This window comes from Astatotilapia calliptera, chromosome 7 (assembly GCF_964374335.1).
Source record: "Astatotilapia calliptera chromosome 7, fAstCal68.1, whole genome shotgun sequence".
Classification (NCBI taxonomy): domain Eukaryota; kingdom Metazoa; phylum Chordata; class Actinopteri; order Cichliformes; family Cichlidae; genus Astatotilapia; species Astatotilapia calliptera.
The window spans coordinates 9,270,499-9,283,611 of NC_137428.1; the positions used below are offsets into that span (position 1 = coordinate 9,270,499).

The 13,113-nt window shown below is 38.1% G+C and overlaps 1 non-coding gene across 1 annotated transcript; it reads right to left on the minus strand.

Moving 5' to 3' along the window:
• Nucleotides 1-823: 823 nt before the first annotated feature.
• LOC145430232 (U1 spliceosomal RNA) lies at nucleotides 824-987 on the minus strand. The gene has a single exon (XR_013910697.1). It is a non-coding gene; the product is annotated as a U1 spliceosomal RNA (small nuclear RNA).
• Between the last annotated feature and the right edge of the window lie 12,126 nt (nucleotides 988-13,113).

The window sequence follows — 13,113 nt, forward strand, 5'->3', positions numbered from 1 at the left end:
TTCCTACACTCTCTTTTTTCATTTTTCACCAGTGTGGAGTTTCTCCATGGAGACTTTTTCCTTCCAGAGATAACCTTCACCTTAATGGGGGCAATAGTATCCATTACATTTAACAGTTTTGCCTTAAAGCTATTGACGAGCTCATTGACTGAACCTTTGGACAGGTCAGGTGTTAATGGGAAGACCTGGTTAAAGATCTCACTACTGTCTTCAGTTATACACCGTTTTGTGATCACTGCTGTTGATATATTTGTGTGGGCTGAGATTTTACTTTCAAAGAAAACACAGTAATGATCAGATAAGCCCACATCAGACACAGCAATGTTTGAAATGCTCAGGCTTGGAGATCAGTAGGTCAAGAGTGTGTCCTCTATTATGTGTGGCCTCTGTTACATGCTGAGTCAGCCCAAAGTTGCCCAGAGTGTTACTCAGGTCTTTAGTCCCTTTGTCCTGAGGGTTGTCCACATGGATGTTAAAATCCCCAACAATAATTACACAGTCGAAATCAACACAGATCACAGACAGCAGTTCACTGAGGTCATTAATGAATCATTTCAATGTAAGCAGCTGTCTCCTGGAAGTTTTCAGTCTTTTGAATATGTGGCTTTACAGCTGAAGGCCCCATCCAAAGTTGTGTTTGTTAATGTTTACAGGCCTCCCAAATGCTGCACAGACTTTTTTAAATAAGACAGCATCCCCTCCTCCTCTCCTGCTTACCCTGGACTCACTGATAAAACTGTAGTTAGGAAGCCAGAAGATTGCATGACGTCGTCATTGAAAATAAGCGCAAACATTCCCACTCATTTTTCTTTCAACATATGATGAGGGGAGAGCGCGAACGCAGTCCCCACTACCAGAAATTATGTAGTCGAGATTCCCACATTTGGGGAATTCGCAGGCTGTCAGCAAAGCCAGAGTGCAATGGCTGAGCCTCGGCCTGAGAGAACCACCTTCGTGATCATGGTATCTCTCCTACCAGGTAAGTATGAATTCTTTAGCTCACGTATGGGGCAGTCTTTCACACACAAACTCTGCACACTCACGGTGCTCACAATCTCAAAATCAACACAAACACAGCCTGTAGGAAGCTGGGACTACACACTATTTATATATACACATGAAGCAGTTTCCAACAGAGCCCCATAAGGTTATTTAGCTTTACAAATACCGGGAGAATTTCCCATCATGCATTGCTGTATCTGCGCAACAAGAGCTAGCTGAAAGATAACTTTTTTTCATCCATTTAACCTCCTTAAATCCACCAACAAACCACCAGAAGTTCAGCTAACTCAAAGGTAAAGCACGCTGCTAAACGAGTTTGTCTGATACTCGGGAAAAAGAGGATAAACGCAAAAGTTTTCTAGTTGAAGCACAGTCACTTCCGGTCTTTTCGTTAACTGCTGCTAGGCAACCAACAGTTTCCCGCTACGGTCTCGGAGTATGAACAGTGTTGCTCACGAAAACACGTCTGTGAACATGTCCGTGTGCAACAAACAACCAGAAAACAATCCAAATAAAAACACTAAAAATTTACTCATTAACAACGACTGAATTCACTCAGAGCAACTTTTTGCTTTGGCGGGAGTTTATTACCTGCTAAAGATGGCAGGAAGTCTCAAATCACGCGGGTCCGGCGCACATACACGTCTGGATGGTACAGCATAACCAGGTTAAGACATCTCTAAAAATATATATTTTTGAGTGTTTTTCAGTGTTTTTAATTATTTGTTTTAATTTTGTTTATTTTCCATTGTTCACTGTGGCCTGATAAACATTTTATCAAAATATATTTCATAAGGCCATCGCTAAATATTTACAAGAAATCAGGCATTATACAGTGTGTAAACTTCAGTGTGATTTGGATGCTCAGCAGAAAATGTAGCCAGATATCAGCTGGGTTTAGATACATTTCAGATAAGAAAACCTTTGTTAGTCCCAGAGTTGGGAAATTCAAATTGTTACTGCAGCAGAGTACACAAGGCAGGAACAAATGAACACACACAGCATACCTAACAGCAATAATGCTATGCAAAAATAGAAGAAATATAGACTAAGAAATAGATAAGTACTTATATATGTAAGTCTATTTATCTATATCCATAGCCATCTATCTATATATATCTACATACATACATATACTTATATATGATGTAATAATACAGATTACTATCAGAAGAAGAATGAAACACAAGAAAACCCCAGGAAGGAGATCCTGTTTATTTTAATACCTGCAGTTGCCATCCCATTGGTTATCGCTTGCCTCTTCTTTCTGGTTTGCTTGTGTCGCAATAAACATAAGGCTTCAAATGACACACCACCTCGTTCCCAGCTCAGCAGCTCACCCTCCCAGGACACGGAGCTGTCGCCCCCGAATCATCAAAAACAACAGGTAGCAATAATAATAACAACAAGGTAACATTAAATATGGTCACAGTAAATGTGATTTACATACATTTGTTTAAGTATTGTTGAATTCTGGTGGCCAGAGTCTTTGGTGACATGTATTTATTGTTTCATGGCTGCAGGCGAAGCTGCGTGAGATTAACATGTCAGCAGTGCGATTTATGGAGGGGCTCGGTGAGGACCGGTTTGGCACGGTGTACAAGGGCCACCTATATGGCACAGTACCTGGTGAGCAGACCCAAGTGGTGGCCATAAAAACTTTAAAGGACAAGGTAGATTCTGCTCTTTGTGAGGAATTTCACCATGAAGCTATGGTCCGTTTCCATCTGCAGCACCCAAACATTGTTTGTTTGCTTGGCGTGGTCATTTCATAGTGCAGTGGTTGGGTGTTAATAGGTATTAACAGGTATTGCACACTGATATGCAAAGACCCCAGTGTGTGAATATGTGGTGTACATTCATTGCTGTTGTGCAGTGTACAGTCTGACAGCAGCTGGAGGGAAAGGCCTCCAAAATGTCCACTTGGAACACGGCCTGTCACTGAAGGGTGACCTGTATGGGGTGGGAGCTGTTATCTGACAGGGATAACTACCTCCACTGGGTCAAGAGGACATCCCAGAACAGAGCTAGTTTTCTTGATGAACCTGTTCAGTTTCTTCCTATCCCCAGCAGACCACACCATAAAACATGGACAATACCACCACAGCGTCTGAGGTCTTCAGGAGCTCTCCCTGCTCTCTTCCAAAAGACTTCTCTGTTGCAAATACAACCGTCTTTATCCTTTTGTGTAGATGTACACTCTGTTGTTACTCCAGATCCGTTTATTAATCAGATCACTTATATGAGTCAGCTATCTTAATGCCCATTCTCTGGATGTTCACTGGTGTAGGTGGAGTCCACTACCTGCTCCTTGGTTTTCGGAGTGTTGATCTGGAAGTGGTTCTGCTGGCACCAGTTGACAAAGTCCTCAGTCAGTTCTCTGTATTCCCTGTTGTCCTGTTGTACACATCGAGGAGATGCTCTCATTGCCCACCCATTATTTTAAAATAGAGATAGCCTACATAGTTCATACATATGAGAGACCATTATGAGCCAATTAGGAGAAAGCATTAAATGAGCTGTGGGCCACTGCTGGCACTGTCATCACATTGGAGGGTCACTTTAGTGTTCAAGTAGTATAAAAACGTTTGTCTTTAAACAAGAAAAAACTCACTAATATTTCAGAAAATGTAGTGTTTTGTTTTAATTTTCAAATATTAACAAGGCAAAACTGCAAATGTGAATGCAAATTCTTTTTCCTCAATCTTAATTAACTAAAACCTTTCATTGAATAAAAAAAGAATTGGCACTCAGACATGTGGCAGCACTTTGCTATAATTTTTGTTTTATTTAACAAAATAAAAATGCAGACATAAGTGTACATTTATGTCTACTAGTGAAAATTGTTTGCTTTACAAATAACTCTCACTGAACTAACACAGCCAATCCCTCAACATGGTTTTACTCTCTGCTCATATTGCCTTCATATTAAATCATTTTTTGCTTTTTATAGAAGTTATTTTCACATTGCACTCAACAACAAAATCCCCCGTAACAAAAACTAACTTCAAGGACCAAAATGCACAATATTTCCTCACGTCAACAGTACGGGTGGCAAGTAGGGGTGATGTGGGCCTCACGCAAGTCGGCCCCGGGCCGTGTGTTTCAGACCGCTGATTCACCTACTGTCACTATAGTGAAATTACTGTTTTTGTTTTGAAAGGTTACTAGTGGATGCTGGCAACCATCTTGGAAGAGAACAATACAATCTGTTGTAAGGCCTTCACTGGAAAATTGTGTATTTAGAATATAATACCAACATGTCATTTGAAGATAACATAGTATTTCAGTGACCAAATAGTATTTGGGTAAAAGTCACTGAATAGTGTTGGAATAAAGTGTGAAATTTGTGAAGAATTAAAATATCCAGGAGCTCAAATTGGATATTTTGTTTCAATCATATTTTATCAACACAAATTGCACAGGTTTATTGAATATGAATAACTTCACCTCAGTTGTTTAAGCTCCTGCCAAAGCAAAACATCTGTGTGCAACCAGTGTCCACTATTGAATTAAGTAAACCAACATGTTCTTTTTCAGTGCATAATCACATTTAGTGAAATAAACTATTAAACCAGAATTACATATTAGGATTTAGCCAAGTGTTAGGATGTAATGCAGAGTAGTAGGCTTTTTTTCATATGCCTGTTTTCATTTTATTTTCTAAATTTTAAAGAAGGCTTTAGAAAGGTCAAAATAAATCTTCTGTAAGGGAGTATCAGCTATTCTAGTAGAATTTATTTTACCAATGCAAGGGTGCATTAGTACCTTGTAATACAACATATGTATTTCATAAAGGGCGAACACAAATGTCCAAAGAGACTTCCTGGCAGCTGCCATTTTAAGTATAACCTCTGGTACGGGCACGTTCAGTTTGCAGCAGCTATACAACAGTGGCCTCTAGAGGTGTTTACACACTATGACCAAATCAGACAATGCAGCACAACACGCAGGTTGCCCCAATGAATTGATTAGGCTGGTAGCAGTGACTTGTTAACTTATCATTTGTCAAGCATATCTCCCATGAATGATATGAAATAATTTAGAGACATAACATTGACTAAACAAAGTAGAAGCTGCAATCAGTTTTTAGGAAAGTGAGTTTAATAAGAGTAAAATAATGCAGTAATTTTCTTAGATTTTATAATCCCTTTATAAATCATGTTGGCTACTGCCTATTTAGCAGTGCAACAAGAGCATTAGACAAACAAACAAATAAATAAACAGTCAGCAAAAACAAAAAAGTTAGTACCCAGGGATAAAAATGTTGAGTATGAAAGGGAAACCTAATGGACAGATGTGATGCCTGAACAGTGGTGGCTTTAAGTGATGTATCAACTTAAACATGCATCCACAGTTTATGTTACATAAGTACGATGATCGGTGGTGACGGCTGGCGCCACTTTGGAAGCAGAGACTGTTGGTTTGAAAGCCTTTAGTGTCTCCTTGTGGCGGGACTCTTATACTGTACTGTGAGATGTCGAGCAGTGACCCCCCCCTGTCACTCTGGCTCCTACCTCAAAGCACACTGTGCGCTGTCGATCTTACGTGCTGCACAATAATATTCAATATTTAGTATTTACTGTTATATTCACATAGATCATCGCGATGATGTTATTTATTATATTGCTCTCTTTTTTTTGCTCGTTTTCTCTTTTTTCTTTCCTGACAGGTGATCCAGGTGATTGATATATGTATTTCTTTGTCTGTTTGTTTTTCTTTTTTGTCCTTTATCACGTTCCTCTTCCCCGCTGTTTTTCTTTCCCTCTTTCTTTCTCCGTTTTCTTTCCCGCAGTCAAATCTGTCCCATGTTTAGCAAGTGAAAATAAAACAAAATAAACAATAAAAGCAAAGGTGAATCAAATAGATCATTAAGGCAAGGCTGGGATGGTCCATTTGGTAAAGTAAATCTGTTGGGCATCTTTCTTTGTCTTTACACAATAATTCTGATGGCAAAAGAACCAAACGGGACAGGTAAAAAAAGAAAAGAAAAAGATGTCGAGCAGTGTCAGTAGTATGCTAGAAAGTGATACATTAAAATTTCTGGGGTCACCATGAAGAGCTCACTTCCTTTCTTGCTCAGTGTGTAAAATGTGGTACTTAATGGATTGAAAAGAAAAAGGATGGCACCCTTGTAGTTCACACAGGTGGTGATGATTCAGGGTTTTAATTTGTAAGGTTTGAATTTTGAGCCATCATAAATTTTAAACCAGGAAAGTATAATATTTAACATATGATAAGTCAAAGCTAATATAGCTGCTCATATATAGCTACTTATAATTTGAAGAGCTGCCTACACCAATGAGTAGACTTCCCAGAATGGAAACAGCACTCTTTGTGTGGTTGGAGAAAACAGTCAAGTTGTTAAGAACTCTGACTGAGAAGAATCCGCCTGTGTACAGCAGCAGGCTGCCTTCCTAGAATTTGGATATCCCCCGTGCGCTCGTCTCTGCATTATGTGCATTACCTCTCTTGGAAAATTAAAACCACAGCAGCTTTTTATAGCTTTTTTCATTCACTATCAGCTTACACCAAAAGTCTACTCTGAAGAAGATTATTCAAAACATGCAACACAGTCACCAATCCCAGCAAATCCACCCCTAAGTCAGACTGTACAATACAGAAAATAAAAGAGCTACAGCTCAGACTCTACAGGCTTCAGTTAGCATGTTAAATGTGAAAGCTCAGTTAGAAAAAGACTGAACAAAAACGGCCTGAGTTTAGCAATTAACCAAAGTGACAAACATTGCTCTAAATAATACTCCCCTAATCCAAGTAGTCACCCAAACCTGGACGTGGATTTAGAGGCCCGAGGGCCATCTCACACGTTTATTCAGAATAAAACAAGTTTCAATTAAAAAAATCAAAATCTTGTGGACGTATGCCTTTTACATGTTGGTAAAATGTTTAGGATGAGATGGAGATGTAACACTCATGCACCCTGAAAATTATGAAGGTCTAAACATGTATCAAAGGGACTCACTGAACATCAGTGGATTTCTATGGGGCAAACGTACTTAAACTAGCCACTGTGACCATTGAGGCAGAGCAGAATGAATGATACTGACGGGAACTATGAGAGTTTGTAGTTAAATTCCTGCTCTTACACACTGTAAAATCTAATTAGTTAGAACTCAAAATAATTGAGGAAACTTGTTGCCTCAAAAAAATTGAGTAAAGCTTAGCTAAAAATGACTAAATTAGGACAACTTATTTATTTTGAGTACTCTGTACAAGCTCATTTGTTCCCAGAACTCAAGAAAATTGGATCAAGTTTACGTAAGTTGACCAAGTTAGGGCAACTTACTCATTTTGAGTACACTGTAAAGCCTTGTTAGTTCCCAGAACTCAAAAAAATTAAGGAAACTCATTGCCTCAAAAAAACTAAGTAAAGCTTACTTAAGATGCCTGTTAGGACAACTTATACAGTGCAAGTCTGCAGTATTAAGAATAACTTGATATTTCTGACTGTACAGTGCTAATTGTTTACTTACTGACAAACATTTCAAGTTCAACTAAATGAAAAAACAATTTGTGGTAACCTGAATATGATTAAAAATAATTAACAACACTTTTTGTAAGGATGTTAAAATCAGACCAACTTTTATTTTCAAACACAACAAAGTATAACAGCCAACATACTGGACACTGTTCTGCTGAACAACAAACAATTATATTGCCATCACTGTTATAATCTTACAATGAAACAAAGTCGCAGATGTAATTATTCTAAAAATAAGTTTAGGCCTACCACAACTTTGTTTTGTACTTACATTACTTATATAATCAAAATAAAAATATGTGTTGTTCTGTCACAAGTGCAGTCTCTAATTTAAACAACACATTTGTTTTGCATTCCAACACATGAGCTGGAATGTTGTAATGTTTTAAGGATGGCTTGTTTCCAGTCCAGGCATTACTGCCTGAATGACTATCATGGATCGAGGTGATCCAAATGTAGGTGCAGAAGAAAGTCTTTAACTTCCCTTAAGTACAGTGGCAGTGGATGTGGGTTGGAGATGCAGTGAGCTTGAACCTGCAGGCGACAATCTTCACTGACCACACCATCTGTGACGGAGGACTCATCTCTCCTGGTGTCCTGCAAGCAAACAATCATATTTTTTGGAACATGAACTTAATTGCTTTCTTAAAACATTTTTTTCTGCATTTGGTATAAAACAGACTCCAATTTGGACAATCTCAGGCTCCTTCCCCACTGGAGAGGTGACATTCAATGTCCCAATTGTCAGTCTGGATAGCCCTGACCCCCACCCGACACACAATAATGTCATGAAAGCATCATTTTAAAAAGGGCTATGCAAACATGGCCAATAACTTTCATTCTAATGATGTGCAAAATGATTTGGGCACAAAACAAATTTTGCTGTTAGAAAACTTGCAGACTTCACTATAATCAGTGTAGACCCTCTAAACTAAGTTTGGGGGATGTGATCTTTCAAGAAATGCAGACCAAACTGTTGTTGTTTGTTTACTTACACAGCATGTCTTGTAGAATTAACTGGAGTCACCAGCAACAGCCTAGTGCAGTCATATCTCAAGTCTAATAACAGAAGACAGGAAAAGATCAGTAAAGAAACAACTTCCCCAAACCAAAAAACAAATAAAACAATAAGTAAAACAGGCTGATCTAAAGTATGATTAAAGTTCAGCCTGATTAATATAAATGTCACTGACAGTTGCTAATATATTGGAAAACCAAAATACTTACCACTGAGTTGATGTCTTTCTGTCCAACAGCAGGAGTGCTGGTCCCGAGCCTCAAAGACAGTAAGAAGCAAGCAGAGGGAGAAAAAACAGAACATTTTTCAGAAACCGATTTGATCCTTAATGGCTGTGCAATCATTGTAACATAGAGTTTGCTTATGTTGTTAAATAAAGGCTAGATTTGACATTAATAGATGCCACAGATGTTCAAGGTGCCACAAAGCATGAAAAAAATGGACATCTCAGAAAACGTCGGGGCATTTTTGCAAATATGTGATGTCTTGATAAATCGAGCAGATATTTGAACTTTCGACAGCTACATTCTCGCCTGAAAATATCTTAAAAGTTGATTTTGTGACCCAGAAAAAGCAATAAGCCGCGCTCCTCCGCCATTGGCGAGCTTACAAGTACGCACAGGCTCCGACAACCATGGCCGACATATGCGATCCTCCTTTCCCCTAGATTACCCTTTCTGGGTCACAAAATAACCTTTTAAGATATTTTCAGTGGAGAATGTAGCTGTGTAATGCTCAAATATCTACTTAATTTATCAAAATATCACATATTTGCAAAAGCGCTTCCACGTTTTCGGAGAGCTCTGTTATCCACCAGCGCGATAGCTGACCGGGAGGTCAAGGCTTGATAAGAGTCCGCAAGCACAGCTAACTCTTGGCTTATTGTTTTCACCCCCCCGAAGAATTTTGTCTGGGCTCTTATCTCACTTTTTTATTTCAAACAATCAACAGAAAATTTCACAGACATATTTTTATATAAGGTTTTTAAGGCTGTGGTGTTAATTTTTAAGTAACATGAGCCCAGCCGCAGCAGCAACGCTAGGCTAACACTAACTAGCTAGCACGATTATAAACCTGGTGCTAAACTAAGAGAAGCCACAAAATCAGTTTGAATAAGAGTAAACATTTACTCACCAAGTCAGTGTATCAGGTAAAGATCCACAGCAATGACAACAATAATCCCTTGAGCTGACGCTTTTCTAGGTTTGCTCAACATATTCCATAAAAAATGCTGGCACCATGAACATGCGGACTGATCCGTGCTAGGGAGGAGGACGGTAGTGACGTGGCATTTTCAAAACACATCTTTCATCCTTCCACACTGAGAAGAAAAACTTCCATCTTACTTAGTTTTTCTAAGTTAAGACAACTCAAATAAATTGAGTTTATCAGCATTTCTGTAGCGGACAGAACCACCTGCTTTAATCTACCATGATGCTCTGTGTTATGTTGCCATGGCAATATGAAGTCAAATAAATACAAATATATAAACTGCACATTTGAAGGAGGACAAGAAGACAGGCAACTGGAAGAGCTTTTGAAGCAGGAAAACTTTTCTGGATTACTCTTAATTTAACTGGAAATTTTGCGAATACAAGTCAAGGAGGAAACAAGGAGGCAGGTTGGATTATATTTGAGGACAGGACGCACGAAGGAGAAGCATGAGGAGAGAGGAAACAGCAGAGCGATGGTGCAGGGCTAATCGTGGGTCAAGTCGAAGAAGCAAGCATCAAAACTGTGAGTAAACATAACACATAAAGACTTAAAAATTACTGTGCTGATTAAGGAAACATTAAATTTGGTTAGTTTGGGGTCTGCAGCTTCAGGTTTGTGGGTTCAGTTGGTCTCAAAATTGAGGAAAGACAAAAAATTTTCTTTTGAAAGGTTGTTGGAGGATTTTTACTGTAAGAAATATCTGGGTGTGCAACTGCTTTTATTTAAAAAAAAGTTGCATTTTATTTAGTCACATTGGAAAGGGAAAATTGGAGGATCGGGACAATAATGTGGCCAGATTTACTGTTTCCTTAATCAGAACAATAATTTTGATCTGAACTAGAAATTTTGAAATGGGTTATTTTCTTTCTTCTCTACTGATCACTGTGTGATCGGTTGAGTGACTTGTCAGTCTACATTTATGTTAAAGGTAATTTTAAAAAATGCAGTTTATTCGTAATTTTGTAGAAAAAGGCTCCGCACCTGTGAAAAAAAGAAAATGGGTATCCACACCCCCAAAATTCCTGTAGATCAGAGTAGCTAAGCCCTGGTTAACTGCAATTATATAACAGAAGATGAAAAATATTGGAATGATTGAAAGAAACAAAGATTGCTTTAGGGTTTGAAGATTTGACTTTCTTATTGAAAGAGACGAAAACTAATCCATGTGTGACACTGAGAAAAAAACTGAAAGCTTAAAAGATCTGGAGGTCTGACTACTGTTATTCAAATGTGCAAAATTGTTTTAATGACATTAGAAAGAAAAATGGGATGTTTAAAAAGGTAATATATAAAGATGATTTTTATATTACTTGAAAAAATGATGTTGTTTAGCGCTTCTGTACTTAGAAAAATGCTGGGTCACTAGTAAGCTGAGATTTAATGTGATAAACTGAGGAAAGGTAATATAATCTACACACTCGCTATTATTGTTGAAATCCATACACCAGTTAATATTTAATCAATCGTCATTCATAATTGGTGATCTATGCAAGTTTTAAGGAATAATATTTGAATTGAGGTTGAATGATGCTCTGCCTCTGTGGTCAAGTACAGACATAGGCCTTAAGCAACCATGAGCCACTGATAAGTGTGACAGATTAGGAAACATGCATACAGTTCATTAGTTAGACTCGTATGAACCACTAATAGGAGAAAATGAGCACGCAATAAAGTGGACTTGTTAGGGAGAGATTGCCATCAGAGTTAAAACACTCCAACTCAATTTTGATGATAGAAACAGCTAAAAAATGAGCGTTTTGTTGAAACTGATGACAAAATCCTGATCAGATACAGACAGACACATGCATACAACACACACTACTGCTCAAAAGTTTGTGGTCAGATTCAAACATTCTTGTCTTAATTTTAAAATTATATTTGCTATAACGTAAAATTAGGCAAAGTTTATCAGAAATGTTTTCACAGATGTGTGTTTAATGAATCATTTATGTTAAATCACCCATGATGCATTAGGAAATGTCTACACACTTATACATGGGCCCATTTTTAGTAACCATCACTGCTGTGTGGACAGATCACATGGTTATAAACCAGGTGAAAATTGACTTCAAACCTTTGAGCTGTAGTGTAGATTGCAATGATAGTGTATAGTTATCTATTACAGAAGAATATATAGAAGTCTGAGGACAGGGAGACACTGTAAAAAAGTTATGAGCTGTCTTGCTGCAGAGAAAGTGGAGTCTGTCATCCTTGAAAAGCTCCCAAGATAGGCAGCTGGCAGGTTGAATGATGCTCTGCCTCTGTGGTCAAGTACAGACATAGGCCTTAAGCAACCATGAGCCACTGATAAGTGTGACAGATTAGGAAACATGCATACAGTTCATTAGTTAGACTCCTATGAACCACTAATAGGAGAAAATGAGCACGCAATAAAGTGGACTTGTTAGGGAGAGATTGCCATCAGAGTTAAAACACTCCAACTCAATTTTTGATGACAGACACAGCTAAAAAATGAGCGTTTTGTTGACACTGATGACAAAATCCTGATCAGATACAGACAGACACATGCATACAACACACACTACTGCTCAAAGGTTTGTGGTCAGATTCAAACTGTCGTCTTTTTAATTAATAATTTACATTTACTTTTAACATAATATTACATGAAAATGATCAGAAATGTTTTCACAGATGTGTGTTTAATGAATCATTTATGTTAAATCACCCATGATGCATTAGGAAATGTCTACACACTTATACATGGGCCCATTTTTAGTAGCCATCACTCCTGTGTGGACAGATCACATGGTTATAAACCAGGTGAAAATTGACTTCAAACGTTTGAGCTGTAGTGTAGATTGCAATGATAGTGTATAGTTATCTATTACAGAAGAATATATAGAAGTCTGAGGACAGGGAGACACTGTAAAAAAGCTATGAGCTGTCTTGCTGCAGAGAAAGTGGAGTCTGTCATCCTTGAAAAGCTCCCAAGATAGGCAGCTGGCAGGTTGAATGATGCTCTGCCTCTGTGGTCAAGTACAGACATAGGCCTTAAGCAACCATGAGCCACTGATAAGTGTGACAGATTAGGAAACATGCATACAGTTCATTAGTTAGACTCCTATGAACCACTAATAGGAGAAAATGAGCACGCAATAAAGTGGACTTGTTAGGGAGAGATTGCCATCAGAGTTAAAACACTCCAACTCAATTTTGATGACAGAAACAGCTAAAAAATGAGCGTTTTGTTGACACTGATGACAAAATCCTGATCAGATACAGACAGACACATGCATACAACACACAATACTGCTCAAAGGTTTGTGGTCAGATTCAAACTGTCGTCTTTTTAATTAATAATTTACATTTACTTTTAACATAATATTACATGAAAATGATCAGAAATGTTTTCACA